At 35.1% G+C, this 16128-nt stretch overlaps 1 protein-coding gene and 1 long non-coding RNA gene across 3 annotated transcripts in view; one reads left to right on the plus strand and one right to left on the minus strand.

Annotated features, from left to right (window-relative positions):
• The window catches only part of EXOC4 (exocyst complex component 4), a 913849-nt gene that overhangs the window by 459687 nt on the left and 438034 nt on the right, over positions 1–16128 (plus strand). The window lies entirely within an intron of this gene.
• Positions 2170–15090, minus strand: LOC116419692. Its single transcript, XR_004229975.1, has 2 exons — positions 14925–15090; positions 2170–2645 (listed from the first exon to the last, which is right to left on the minus strand). It is a non-coding gene; the product is annotated as an uncharacterized LOC116419692 (long non-coding RNA).

Here is a 16128-nt window from a genome sequence, read left to right on the forward strand (position 1 = left end):
TCTGTGCTGAAATCTTAAAATATATTATGTATGTTCCCTACCCTCATCTTCATGACACTAGAGTAGTCATGTCAAACTCAAGTAGAAAAGAGGCTCACCAAGCTATATATAAAAAATCTCTGGAGACTGTATATTGATTTAATTTTGAAATGTAATGTTGTTTGTGTTTTATTGAATTTTTATTTATTTTTTTTAATCTATTCCAGTTTCATTTTAATCTGGTTCAGGCTACATTTGGGAGTGTAGTGGGCAGCATATTTGACACATTTGCTCTAGAGAATGGCAATTCTTCTGGATTTTATATTGGAATCATGCAATTCCCTGTGTTTTGTTATTTCACATTGACTTTGAAATAACTGCCATCTTTGTGATTCCCTATTCCTTTGAATAATAGTACTTTGATCTTAAATATTCTAACCCCTTGCTACTAAAAATAATTGACTTTCAAGAAATATTTTCCCTGATGTGAACACCTTTCTGTGTTTAGATTTCCACATTCATTTTAAAATGTAGTGTCTATTTGGAGCCTTGAAGAAAAATAAAAACATTTTTGGATTACTATTCAGTTGAATATAAAATCTGAGGGGTTTGTGCTTCCATTACTTACTGTCCACCTTGCCAACTCCTAGATTATTTCTTCTTCTTTTTGTCAGAGATTGGAAGGGGGGATTAGTCTCCTTTTAGAGTAATGTAATCAAATAGGCATTTTGCTTGGAAAGCAGTTGAAAGTTAGAGTTATGGAAAGAAATGTTGGAAACAGTGCATTACACCTAAAGGACAGCAATAATCTTATTTATTTTTTCTGTTTATCAGTTTGATTGTATCTGAGCTTTCTGTATTCATCTCTGGATGTGAGGAAGAGGGGAAAAATGAAGGAAGCAATTTTCTCTGTTTTATTATAATAAAGGTTCAAGAGACTTTGTTAGGATGCTTTTAAGGAAGCTCAGTAATCACATTGGGGGGAAAAGGGAAAAATCAGTGAGATAATTTGTTTTTATTTGTTGTTTTCTAGAGTTTAATATTTTAAAAGAGCATTAGATTAACATTTTATTAGATTGTTTAGAATTTGAGTGGCGACATCTCTAAAGGTTCACTGAAGTAGTCTGGGAAACTTATTCCTATTTTGTGGGGTTCTGTCTTCTTGAGTACCAACAAAATGGTGCACTGGTTAAAAAGTACATGATGCCTTTTCTGCCACTCACATATATTTCTTCTTCTCTTTACATTTAGTTATATTTCATCTGATTATATATATATATATATATATATATATATATATATATATATATATGCACATGTATGATAAGGCTCATAGCCAAGCTAAGTGGCATGAATTTGGCAGCCAATCATTTCAGAAACTGGCTGTTTTAGCTGGCTTTCTTGGATGCTGCCTTGTGTGAAGTAGTGCTACTTTTTCACCACTAAAGCATATTTTTAACTAACACTTCTTTTCTGTTCATTTGTATCACTAAAGAAGATGGTTGCTCCTTTTGTAGTGTTTCTCTTGGATTTCTTCTTTTAAGACCTAGCTTCTGTTGAATACACATGTTAACATGTGAGTTCAGTCACACACACACATACACACACCCTTTCTACCCCCAGCCCCTAGGACCATAAAGCTGAAAGAGTCTTTAGAGGGCATATAGTTTACTTTTTACCTTTTCTGAATGAAAACCTGAAGCCCAAATAGATGTAATAGCCCTGCCTTGTATAGATAGTAAATAGCAAACTAAAGATTCAAATACAGATCTTTTGACTATAAATTCAGTACATTCTCTCCTGTGTCACACTGTAGGAATTGTGGGCATTGCTTTTCAGGATAAAATGTATAGAAAATTCACAGTAAAATCTCATAGGAAAGACATCATTTAACTTATATACTCTTGGGCTTGAGAGTACATAAAGAATAAAAAAGATGTTTTAGTAGAAGCAGTGTTAGCCAAGAAGAAATATTTTTTAATGGACTTTGAGAAGCCATGTATTGGAATCATGGTCTGCCTTTAATACAAGCGATATGACCATAAGTGGCGTTTTAAATCTTGGAACGCCACAGGTACGATGCAGAGGTAGTTGCTGATATGTATTGGTGTTTGATATTTCAGAGCTCTGTCCCCAGTAAAATAATAGGCTGCTGTTACATGAAAATAAAAGTCACTTTTTCTTTAATCATTGAATTGCAGTATTTTTACAGTGATCTTGTTTCCAAAATAAAACTTTGGGTCAGTTGGAGTCTTAAGCGTTATCTGTAATTCAAAAACACATTTTATTTGTACCCAGAGCATTCTTAAAATATTCTTTTATTAGATCACATTGCCTTTTTCATTCTTCTTGTTCATCTGCTTGAAGGTTCAGTTTTACGGCCCAAATCTGTTGCCATTCTTGCCTTCCCAGTTTAGATATTTCCCACACATGGCATGATTAGCAATCTTGTGTGAAATGATTATGTGGCAACATTACTGGTGAATTACAGTTTCTCTAAATACTGTATGTTTTTGCTTGAGAACATTGGCTCTTATGTGTAGTTCTACTTCCGTGAAGAGAAAGTCCTTATGGTAAAATACAGCCAGAATTTAATTTGTGAAATGGAGCTTTAAAGTAGATTATTCTTTTTCAGTAGTGGCAGTGGATGATTTCTTATTCCCTTTCTGAAACAGAAAAGCACCCTTTGAATATTGCTCATTTAGGCCTATTTGTATCTTCAAATTGGTATTTTCTTTTAAGAAAGTGCTAAAAGCTTTACTTGAATCCCTGAGGGGATGGGAAGGTGGGGTGGAGAAGATGATTTGGAGTCTATCTGTATCCATATGTTTTAAAAGAGCTAAAGAAACAGTGCTACTTAAAACTAATGGAATAGCTGTTACAGGAATGCTAAATAAGGGAAGAGAATTTTTTATTAAGATTTCATTTTGGTTACCTTAACTCACTTCTCCTGTAGCAAAGAACCCTAGTAAATGTCAGAATCATACTATTTGAATCAGAAGACTTGATCAAATCACCACCACTTGGGGAATCAGCTCTAATCCATGAAACCAGAGATAGAATATAAGTGGATGGGGGGAATCTACCAAACTTTAATGGACATAGTTTTATTTTCCTTAGCATTTTATCCCTCACTAGAGAGAGACATTCAGACTTTCCAGGACCATTTTCTTCACATTGATGTTTGTTAGTTTTATTTCTAGAAAATGAAATTCTGTTTCTTTATTGATTTAATTAGTATGATCATGAAAGTGGCTTTGAATCTTTCCTGGAATACACTCAGTGTGACAAAGAAGAGACTGAAAAAAGCTGCCTGGCACCCCTTTACTTTTTTTTTTTTTTTTTTTTTTTTTTTTTTTAGTCAGTAAGAGGACCTGAGAGTGTTAGAATACATTCACTTTCTTTGCTTTCCCCAGTGTTTGATGTAAGTGACTGACACTATATATAGAGACCTAGTCTTGTTAGGATCACAGCTGAAGAAGACATCATAGCAGAGAAGATCAAAACTCCTCCTTGAAGCAGAAAAGTTTCCATTCAGACTTTTATAAATCTAGGGGAAAAGGGTGATCCAGCTTGAAATAATTAAAAATTAAAAACACATACACACATAAAGAAATCCTTATATATCCAAAGCTCTTGAATACTATAGAATCCTTATTTTAAGTCAAAATCAAGCCAGGAAATAATTAGAATTTATTACCAGTCTGAAAGGTATCAATTTTAACTTAAGAAAAGAATCAATAGACTGCATTTTGGAGATGAGACTGAAGAAGAGTACAGAAAATGATATAAAATTTATTCAGAAAATTATAACTTAGATGGTTATGATTGTTTGACAGCAACCTTCCAGCAAGAAATTGTTCTTTGGGCTAGAGTGGCCAAAGTAATATCACTCTATGGCCTTCAAAAATGAAATTAATTTTTTAAAAAAATGTACATCACAAAACACTAGTCAGAAGTCATCAAAAGTTACATAGTCTACAATAGTCCATGTATTCTTCCTTGAATTGTTCCTCAAAACTTATCTAAAACATCCTAGAGCTTTTATTTGGCAATTCCTCCTAATTACCACTTTCATTTTCTAATAACTTTTACTATTAGGATTTTTTTCATAATTACAGAATTTAATCTCTCTTGCGTTAATGTAGCTTTTGTCTTGATTGATTTTCTTTCAATCAATCCTCATTGTAGAGGAAAACTAGTTAAAAAGAGAACTTAATATTCACAATTCAGGAGTGTTACATGTATGATCACTCCATTTCTCCTGTGTAATTCTTCATTTCTAATGCATCAAGCTAATTCACCTCAACCAAATCTCTTTGATATTTCTTTGTGTGATCCTTAGCAAAGACTGGCACATTGTTGGCACTTAATGCTTGTTGATTGATAGAAAAATAGACACAAAGATGGGAAAATTTTTAGTGCTGTATAAATGATAAAAACATTAAGTAAATGCTGACAAGATTATCTTTTCACTTACCTTTAAATGGTCCTGTCTATTGTCAGAGGTTTCTGAGTTTTACAAATAACTTTTCTTAAAGTAGTTAACCAAAAAGATTCCCTATCCTTCTGGCAGATAAGAAAAAACAGACTAGGCTACCAGAAAAGTAGATGAAACTTTTATATCTATTGCCTCCTCTAAAACAATCTCTCTGTCTTTTAAACTCTACTACAATCTCCTGCTTCCATGAGTTAGAAAAAAGGCAAAGTTTTTTGAAATTGCAAAGATTGGCATGATTGCAAGAAAAGGCTGAAAGAAGATTGTCTATTTCAAAATGAATGGGTACAAAAGGAATTCCTTAATACAGGGTTAGGAAGGAGAAGTGACATTCCATCAGGATTACATACAAACTTTTCCTTTCTAGAGGTATATTTTATATATATATTATTAATAATATAATAATATAATTTTATATATATCTATATAATATACCTCTAGAAAGGAAAAAGTTTGTAGTTTCTAGAAAGGAAAAATAAATAAATCTGTATGTGTGTGTATGTACACACACATACAGATTTATTTATTTTAGGGTGTCATGTTTATGAAACTGTGCAAATAGTATATTAAATAACCTTGTCCTTTACACTTGTTAGTGATATAGTATATGCCTGATTCATTGTTGACTGATAATATTGTCAGTCTCAACCAAATTCTGGAGACTACTACTCTTTCCTACCTATGAGCCTTAGAATTAGCGTATCTATAATAGAAAGTTGAATAAATGTGTCTCTTTGCTTCTGTTCCTCTGCTAATTTCTTCTGGAAATTCAGCCCGCTTTGTAATGGCATTACAATTATAATAAACTTTGCCCCTTGGCTAAGGAGATGGGTTCAAGCCTGCAAATTATTTTGAGATACCTCACAATACTGGTCTATGACCTCAAACTTTTGGCGTCTCTTTCCCAACCACAGCATTAGTACTATCTATGTTGGGATGAGCAAGTATAAAAATAAGCCTATCAAGGAGATAATACATCTGTGTGGAATTAACTGAGTGAAGACACTTTCATGGTACTATAGCCTTTAACTATATTTTGTGACTTGAGACTTTATGATAATAAATAGAGCTATAGCTAAAAGGTTGCAGGTGTTGTCCCCTTCTATTTCCCACCACCTCTTAATCAGCATTCAAATACTTCTTTTAAAGGGGATGATGGCTTTTTTACTCCTATTCTTTTATTTCTGGTTTATGTTTCCTAGATTAAAATGTAAGCCTGAGCTCCTCCAAAGAATGGGAGAAAAGAAAATCTCCCCCATCTTGGGGGGAATGGGGGCCTTGCTGGCTTCTGCTCAGGGTATTTAATCTTGTGTTTCTAAATTAAGCTTGGCACTTCTTTACTAACAAAAACCTTGTCAGATGGGAGATGCCTTTTCTCATAATAAACCCCTTTTTGCTTTTTCTTACTTTGAGAGTCTTTGTTTTTGTGGAGTCTTTTGTGTTGTGTGGAGATATGTCCCACACATATCTGAGAGAAAAATTGAGTTGTTTAATAAGAATTTCTCATTTATAATAACTAGCCTGAGCACTTAACTTTTATTTTGTGCTGTTATAGACAGGGATAAAATAGTTTGTCTTTGGGATTTCTAGCTCAAACTTCTTTCCCTGCAATAATTTTCTTTGTCCCTTTTCCAGGAGACACCCAATGCTATAAACTTTCCTATCACTTCTATAAAAGTATTAAATTCTTTCACACTAAATTGCTCAGGATTATTACGTCTTCCATTAGTATTTGAATTTTAAAAGAGTTCCCCGAAAGGAAGGTTGATTAAAAGAATAAATTCTTAAGAGAATAATTTCAAGTTTTTGCAAGAGACTGATAGAAAGGTAAGGGCCAGAAATATTGTAAAGTCCTTTTTGGAATTCTCCAATTCATTATTGTTTTTTCCATCTACTTGTAAAATATTGATGAAATTTTATGTTGGAGTCACATTTACTCCAAATAATATAATGGTGTGGTCTTCGAGATTAGTATAAGTAAAATCCACTAATAATAGAACGGATCACTGTATATACATTTTGTAAAATTCACTTAATCCCAATTGTCTCAGCAAAATAAATAAATAAATAAATAAATAAATAAATAAATAAAAATAAGACTGTCTCAACCTCTCAATACACATTCTTGTTATTCCCTAGATCCAGTCTTTATTTCCCCCTCCTCCCATGAGACCTTAAAAATCATGTTTTCACAAAAACAAATTGCTGAATCATCTCTGAGTCTGCCTAGCTTAATTGTAGTTGGTTTGAGCCCATGTGCTATTCATGTAATAAAACAGCAGATCTCTATTATCTGTGATGGAAGTCGTATCGTGGTTGCTCCATGTCATGAACTCAATCTCTATTATACTGTTTTTATAATATTCTTTTACAATTTTACAATCTCCTAAATCTATTTCATATTTCTACTCCATATTACTCCACTTATTATCACTTCAAAAGCTCCCTAAGAGTAGGGATTATCCTTTTTGTATTTGTGTTCCTAGATGCAAGAATTTTACATAGTACACCATAGTACAACCAAACCCTCAGTTAAGTGTTTATTAGATCAATTAGCAAGCTAACATCTGTTTTCATTTTCAGCTAGATAAATTGGTAAGTAGGCTATTAACAAGTACTTGTTAAGGAAATGAGTTTAATTGGGAATACAAATAAAAGAAAAAGTATTTCCTACCCTCAAGGAACTTGACTTTCTAAAGGGAAAAGACTGCACTGAAAAAGGAGTTGGGGTATGAAGAGCCCCAGATTGAGCCAGAGGAGAGTCTCAAAGAAATGAAGACATGCTTGCTAAAGGGAGAGGCCTCAAGGAGGTGAGGCTTCTTCCAACATGAAAAGTCGTGCAGGGTTGAAGTGAGCTTTCTGGGCCCTTATCTTTCCCCTTAAGCTCCTTGAGAATCAAGGAGCATCCTTATGCTCAGCATTTATCCTAGAGTCTAGAACACAGTAACCACTTAAAGAAAACTTTGTTGCTTTGCCAAAATGAATGAAAAGCAGGATCCAGTGTCTCAGACTACAGAGCTAGAGTTTTTTAGTAGGTTTGTAATTTCCTGTCTTCTAAATTCTAAAATAAAACAGAACAAGGTTCTTTTGATTTAGTTAGCTCTCCCTTTTTTCCTTTCTGTGGCTTCTTTTTACATGGATACTTTCTGAAACCAGAAAGAAGTAACAATTGCTTTTCTTAGATAAGACTTATCTTTACTGGACACCTCTTTCCTCTTAAACCAGAAAGCAGAAAGGTTAACCTCCAGTTCACCTCTTGTATTCAAAATAAAGTAGCTAACTACAATCCTTTTTCTTTACCTTGGAGTTTGTTCATGCCCTTGAGCAATACACTAGCTGTCTGAGTGCTAATAACTATGTATTAAGGAACGCATATATTTCTGTGCTTATGTTTCCATTAATTCCTTTTCAACCTTGAATTGATTGCTTCTCTTCCTCAAAAATCACCCCAGACTTCTCTGATTTAGTGTGGCTTAATCCATATTCTACAGAATGAGTAATTTGTTTCCTGTTCATTTCTTTAGTGAAGAGTTTCAGACCAAAGCCAAGTGCTCAAGGAAACCTATAGACTGGGTGGATGAGGGTGAGAATTGTTGGATGCTGCTACTTGTTTGTTGACTGGTGATATGCTGCACTTTAACACACCTATCACACTCTCTGAATAGCAGACACAATTAATTCTTTGGAGACTACAGCATTTCATAACTCAGATCCATATGGTACCACCAATTACTAACTAATAATCCAAACAGATGAAGTAAGGTTACCAACAGCTTTCCTCAGACAAACCTAAGAACAAAGTATCAACGTTATACATGGCAACAGCAAGATTGTACAATGATCAGTTGTGATGGATGTGGCTCTTCAACAGTGAGGTGATTCAGGCCAGCTCCAGTGATACAGAAAATCTGCACCCAGAGAGAGAACTGTGGGAACGGAATGTGGATCACAATATAGTATTTTCATAGTTTATTTTGTTGTTTGCTTGCATTTTGTTTCATTTCTCATTTTTTTCCTTTCTGATATAACTTTTCTTGTGCAGTATGATAAATGTGAAAATTTGTATCGAAGAATTGCACATGTTTAACATATATTGGATTACTTGCCCATCTAGGGGAGGGGGTGAGGGAAGGGAGGTGATGCGGGTGTGGTCCCTTTAAGATTCCTTTCTTTCTGATTCCCAATCCTTCCTAGTTGTTGTAATTATCAATCAAGGACCTTTTGATTCACAAATCCTGGTCCCTTTGAATTCCAATAGAAGATCCAGATCTGAGCCAACTTGGGGCTACACCCACAGGCCCCTCTAGCTAAATCTCCCATTATAAAAGGGGCCAAGCTGGCACCCCCTCTTTGCAGAAGTTCCAAACATACCAGCCTTATGCCTGGCATGCCAGGATTCTCTGTCCACTGGAACCCTATGTCTGGTGCCCTTCTTATCTCTACCTTTATTTCCTTAACTATACTTTAATCTTTACTTCCAAACCCTATAATAAGCCTCTTTTATCAATCTAGCTTTTGGGGCCAATAAATGTTTTTATTGGGCACTTGTGCCACCATTAGACTTCATTTAACTCAATATCCTTGCACCGAATCCAGTGGGGTTGCAGGGGAGCTCTCTTTGACTCCCTGTACCCCAAACCTGCCACTAGAACTCAAACCCTAATTTCATTTAGGTACCCCATGTCTAGACCTCATCATGAGGGAAAACTTTGGAACAGAAGGTTTTGCAAAGGTGAATTTTGAAAATTATCCATGCATATGTTTTGAAAATAAAAATCTAATTTAAAAAAAAAGAAGAAAAAGTTATCAAGCTTTCTGTAAAACAAATGATTACAAAACAAAGATAACTAAGATTCTATTCTGAAATGTTTCCCTAATATCCTTCTGAATTCTTTAATTTCACAGATCAAGTATATCTGACTTTTTGCTATTATTTTTTTTTAAAAATCTGTAGAATTACTAGAATGAGCATTTAGACTAAATTTTGTCATAGTCAAGAAATATTAATAAAAGTAAATAGGGAATAAGGAATATGTCTTCTCTTCCCCTTGTTCCAGAACACCTTGTGGAAATAAGAGCCCTAAGAGTTCAAAAGCTATTTTGAACAACAGTTACTTCTTTTCTATCCTTCTCTCTTCCATATTTTATTTTCACTACAGTAGAATACTGACAAGGGGAACCCTGATACTCTCTTACTCTCTCTCTCTCAGACTTTGGGGGAAAGCTTGGGAAACTCCCTCAGAGACCCTCTCCCCTGAGAGACTCACCCCAGGGAATCAAGATAAAGTGATTTCATTCTGTTATCTGGGTGGAACTGATTGTGTCCAGGACCACTTCTCCTTAGCCTGAGCTGGAGCTTGAGATTTCTATCCAACTTTATTGAATTGGAGATTAGTTCAGGGACACTCCATTCAATTGGAAGATTCTCTATTCTGATTACAACTCAAACTGCTTCCAGCCTAAGAGCTACCCATAGAAAAAGCTTCCTTTAGCTCAATTCCTTGCAGAGAGGCCAAAGCAGGAATCATGCCAGGCCAAGGGACTTCCCTTGGCGTAGCTGCCTGCAAGAGACTCTCTGCCCACTGAAAGACATCCTCTTTTCAGCATTAACCTCTCTTTGTCTCTCTCACACATTTCCCTAACAGCACAATACACCCTCTTTACCTCTGTCTGGACTTCTCTGCTAGACCTTTAATCTCTCTGCCAAGACCTTGCCACTTGGAAGTCAGTCTTCCTAACTTCCCAATGCCAAGTGCCAATAAAGTCTTTTGCCAGTCTAACTTTTCAGGTTCGTAAATTCATTTACAAAGGACTGTGCCAACCAGAAGGGGCAATTCTCTGCTCTGTGTTGAACCTTATCATTTGGTTCCCTGACTAGGAATCAAGGGGTGCCAAACCTCATCAATATGCACTGAAAGATCAAAGAAAAACACACATTAGAAATAGAAAGATCTTTATTGTGAGGTAAATAACAGATTAGAAAACTTGTGATATTTTAACATATCTGGACTGTCAAAGTCAAAAACATGAGAAAAGATTTTAAATCTAATCATATTGGAAGAACCAAGAAAGAAATATCCAACAATTTTCATCCCTATATCCATCCAGTCTATAGGTTTCTTTGGGCACTTTGTGCAATTCTTTTAAACATAGTTCCATATTTGTCAGGTTGTACAAGAAAAATCAGATCAAAAGAGAAAAAAAAGCAAGCAAATAGCAAAAAAAAAAAGGTGAAAATACTATGCTTCAATCTACATTCAGTCTACATAGTTCTCTCTTAGATGCAGATGGCATTTTATATCTCAGGTCTATTGGAATTGCCTTCAATAAGGCAATTATGCCTGATGTCTGAAACTACTCAGTAAAGAAATGAACAGGAAATAAATTACTCTTTCTGTAATATATGGGTTAAGCTACCCTAAATCAGTCATGGTAAGATTAGAACTTTTTATAAGCCTCCATTGTCTGTCCCGCCAACCTTTGAGATATTGATTAGCATACCTTTAGACAGGTTTGGGATCTGGTTTGCTAGGTGCATTCCATCTGGCTCTTATTTGATCCCTCCCTCTGAGTTGCCAAATACTTCCTTGGTACTTTCCTTCCTAACCTAAGAAACCTTCAAGGTTGTATTCCCCTATAAAAGATGTGCTAAAAATAAAGATCTTTGCTAAGTACTTTTAAGCCTGCTATGAGATACTCTCTCTCCCTTTTCATAATATCCTCCCTTTAATGATATCTTTCTCCTTACAATAGCTAACTTTGATTAGTCTGCTACACTCCTCTATGGATTTAACCTGCCAGTAAGTGGTACATACTCAGGCCTCATAGCATATTCCTTTATTGAATTGTTCCAAACTCCTTTCCTGGGAAACCCTGTTGTTCTCTCAAATCTATTTCATGTTTGCTCATTCCTGGTGCCTTATTTTATCTCTTCATCTTGTCTGTAACCTTTTCTCCTAAATAAATGTCCCTTTTAGCTAAGAGAATGGTCATTGTGAATTTGTAACATGTTTATTTTAAATTAGGAATTGCTACCCTGACCTCATCAGTGACTCCATTTAGGATTTTCGTTTTTAAATAGTATTTTATTTTTCCAAATACATGTACAGATAGTTTCAACATTCATGTTTTTAAAACTTTGTGTTCTAAATTTTCCCTACTTCTCCTCCCTCTCTCCAAGAAAAAAAATAATCTGTTATAGGGTAAATTTGTGCAATCCTTTTAAACATAGTTCCATATTTGTCAGGTTGTACAAGAAAAATTAGATCAAAAAGGGAAAAAAGGCATAAGAAGGGGAAAAAAGCAAGCAAATAGCAAAAAAAAAAAAAGGTGAAAATACTATGCTTCAATCCACATTCAGTCTACATAGTTCTGATGCAGATGGCATTTTGTATCTCAGGTCTATTGGAATTGCCTTCAATAAGTGCATTGTTGAAAAGAGTCAAGTTGATGTATGATCCATTACATCATCACATGTTTTACTGTCTACAATATTCTTTTGGTTCTGCTTACTTCATTCAGCATCAATTCATGTAAGCTTTTTCAGGTTTTTCTGAAATCAGCCTGCTCATCATCTCTTATAGAACAAAAAAATTCCATTACATTCATATACCATAACTTTATGGTAAATTTGTTTTTTTAATATACATTGCTTTATGAATCCTGTTGGGAGAGAAAAATCAGAGCAAAAGGAAAAACCATGCGAAAGATTAAAAAAAAACCAAACAGAAAAAAGGAGTGAACATCGTATGTATTGATTTACATTCAATCTCCGTAGTTATTTTTCTGGATGCAGATGGCATTTTCTGTCCAAAGTCTATTGGGATTGCTTTGGATCACTGAACCATTGAGAAGAACCAAGTTTTTCATAGTTGATCATCGCATATTCTTGCTGTTATTGTATACATGTATTCTTGATTCTGCTTGTTTCACTCAGCATCAGTTCATGTAAATCTTTTCAGGCCTTTCTATAATCAGCTATTCATCATTTTTTATAGAACAATAATATTCCACTACCTTCATATATCATAACTTGTCTAGCTATTCCCCAGTTGATGGGAATCCACTCCTTTTCCAATTCTTTGCTACTAAAAAAGAGCTGCTACAAACATTTTTGCACATGTGGGTCCTTTACCCCCCCTTATGATTTCCTCGGGATACAGACTCAGTAATGGCACTGCTGGTTCAAAGGCTATGCACAGTTTGATAGCTCTTTAGGCATAATTCCAGATTGCTCTCCAGAATTGTTGGATCAATTTACAACTTTACTGTATATGTTTTATTTACTGTACCACCTTCTACCATCCGGTAAGTATCTACTTCTGTATTTCACAGATCTCTGATTTTCTCAGGATGTCTCTTTCTCTTTATACAGCAAAAATTCTCTATGAATTGATGTGCCCTAAAGAGTTCATCGAAATCTGGCAGACAATTCTTTTAGTGATGAGCCTTTCCAAAATATAACTTAGGTTGCTCTTAGCACACACAGTCTATTGGTAGGCTTGTACTTGAATTTGTTCTCCCAGTATGATAGAGCTTGTGCTGTGATGGCATGGTTTGCCAGAATCTAGCATTCTACCACTTCCCAATTAAACTTGCAATAAGAACTATATTGGAACCACACAATAAAAGAATAAAAAATGAATGTAACAAACTTATAAAGATCAAGCATGAAGAGCTGAGAAGGGCACCCTTGAATCCAACCCTTTTGTGGAAATGAGAGATCTACTTTGTCCATTTGGGGACTTTTTAAATCTGTTAGTTGTGGTGATTTTTTTGCTCATAAAAAAAAATTGCTATTTGTTATATGGGATGGCTTTATGTCCCAGCATTTGAAAATGTGATGTGGAAAAGTAATCTATAAAAGTGATGTATAGGAGCAGCTAGGTAGTGCACTGGATAGAGCACCAGCTCTGAAGTCAGAACCTGAGTTCAAATCTGGCCTCAGACACTCAACACTATCTAGCTGTATGACTCTGGGCAAGTCACTTAACCCCAATTGCCTCAGCAAAAAAGGAAGAATTTGGAAGAATTAGTAGTTAGAACAACAACCCTGATGTCAGGAGTTCAAATCTGGGTTCCGACACTTTAAACTTACTTGTTGTGTGACCCTGTGTGACCCAATTACCTCATAAAAAAAAAAAAGATGTATAGTCATTATATTGAGAATAACCTTAAATAATAACAAAAAACTAATTCCAAGAGGAGAAAAGAGAATGCCTTTTATACATTATGAACTACTTATGGTACAGTGGAAAAATTATTGAGTTTAGAGTTTAGAGTAAGGAATTTGATGTAAACATTTGCAGTTCCACTTATTAATTGCTTAATTTGGTAACAAGCCATGTTTAGTAATAATCATGATTCCAGATTTGGAGTAGGAGGGGAAGAAAGAATATGCATGTAGTAGCAAGTAATTCATTTCACTTCTCTAGGCCTCAGTTTTCTCATCTCTAAAAATGAAATTGGAGCAGATTCAGTTTTATTTCTGAGCTGGTTTTTAAAAAGTGTCCTGTTGTTTCAAGTAAGTTTCTTCAAAACTCACCTAACTCACAGCTTATTATCAATGAGTCCTTATTGAGAGATCCCTGCCTATCAAGAGCTTGGTGTCTTGTTGGAGAGACACATAAGTTATGTGATATGAGTAGTAAATGTTATAAGGAGTATAGCGGAAAGGGAGATTATTTTAATGTGCAGAAATTCTCAATTATTTGTGAACATCAATGGGCCTAGAATATATGTATGCTTGTAGAACAATGGCCTGCCTAGCCTGTAAGTTTAGAGTGTATTCTCATTCAATTTGTCACCGGATTTAGTTACAGCAACTCAAAGATAATATAGTAAGTTTAAAGAAGTAGCAGTGTAAATCAATGGGCATTTTGTAGGTGGAATATATACCCCATTGAAATATTTAAGCATTATTGCTAATAATAAATATTGCTGTCAAGTCCAGGAAAAGAAATAAAGGTGAGGATGACATAGGGTAATAAACATAGTAATTGACTCTTTAAAGATCTGGCACTACCACACTTTTCCTCACAGTATTCTAAATAATTTACATATTTACTCAAATTGTCACAAAAAGAAATGTGTCATACATAGAGGGCAAGGTATCTTTCCCTTTTTGTTGACAGAGAAATTGAAAGCAATGGGGGAAGGTACTGTCAAAAAATAAACAGCTAATTCAGAGTGGAATGGCAAATCTCCGAATTTTCCTTCCTATCTTTCTCAGCCTTTACTAGATATCAACCTGGTCTGAAATGGGTCAAAACTGTTTTCTCTATTTTGGTAGGTGTCAGAGCTGACAACCAAGAGTTGCTGATGAAGGCTTTGGTCCTGCCTGTTGTATATACATGTGTATGTACATAGAACCACTACCTGATCTTTGAGCTGTAGCCTCAAGTTAACAATTTTCCTATCTCAGAGAAAAGTCTTTGGAAATACTCACTTTTTCATTTCAGTATAAACAAGCATTGCTTATAGAACTTGTCTGCAAAGTATGGCTTGACACCTCCAATCTTATTCAAAGCCCCTATGCCAAAAGTGGCTTTAAAATGTGGTGTCATCTTGGCAAACCTGTCTTCACCCTTGAAATCCTTCCTCCCTCTTCTCATGCATCAATCAAAATAAATCTATGCAGAGTTCAGTCAAGGGACCTAGTAAACACATTGCTTTATGTAATAATGGATGCTAATTGCCTGTGACAAAATAGTCTCTGTTAACTTGACTACCACCAAGTGGTGATTTCCTCCCACTTTTATCACAATGACAGGAGTAACAAAATTATTCAGTAGGACCAAGAAAGAGCCTCTAAGCTAGGTCTGTATGGTGAATTGTAGGCAGCCTCTCTCTGTTTCTGTATCTCTCTCTTGTTTCTCTCTCTCTTTTTCTCTGTCTCTCTGCCCTCCTGTCTGTCTGTCTCTCTCTCCCCTCTCTCCCTGTCTGTCTTTCAGTCTCTGCCTCTTTCACTTTCTTTTTCTCTTTTTCTCCCCCCCCCCCCCCCCCAATCTCTCTCTCTCTGCTTTCCTCCCAGCTTTCCTCCCTTCCATCCCGACCTCTTTCTGTAAAGGATTCAGTCATTGTTAGCAATATTGTGGTAAACTGTAGGAAGGTAGGTGTGTCATAAAATCCCGTTAAACTATTAATAGCTTGTTATGGGTAAGATAGTATATGCCATAATGAATAAAAAGCATGTCTTGAAGGTTGAAGGTCAGGAAGATCTAAAACCAAGTTCTGATCTTGACACATGTGGTGATGGGACAAAAAGAAAATCACAGAATGATTTAGTGCTCTGGGCAATTCTTGAAGACTTTTAAATTATTAGCTGATTGCTAATTTGTATAGTAGAATTTTTTTTCTTTTTTTCACACTGAGAGTTTCCTATACCAGGATCCACAGGTGAATTTAAAAAAAAAAAAAAACAAACTTGTTGAACATATACAAAATGTATTCATTTAATTTCTCCAACCAAACAGTAGCACTTAGTAGTGCAAGTATTATTATCCCCATTTTAAAGATGATTCAGTTAACTAGTTTTTTGGCTTTTAATCTACTCTGTGTCAGGCATTATGCTAAGTATTGGTGATACAAAGACAAAAAAAAGATCCCACTTCTCAACGAGGTCATAGTCTAATGGGGTAAACAATTTATAC

This window comes from Sarcophilus harrisii, chromosome 5 (assembly GCF_902635505.1).
Source record: "Sarcophilus harrisii chromosome 5, mSarHar1.11, whole genome shotgun sequence".
NCBI lineage: Eukaryota > Metazoa > Chordata > Mammalia > Dasyuromorphia > Dasyuridae > Sarcophilus > Sarcophilus harrisii.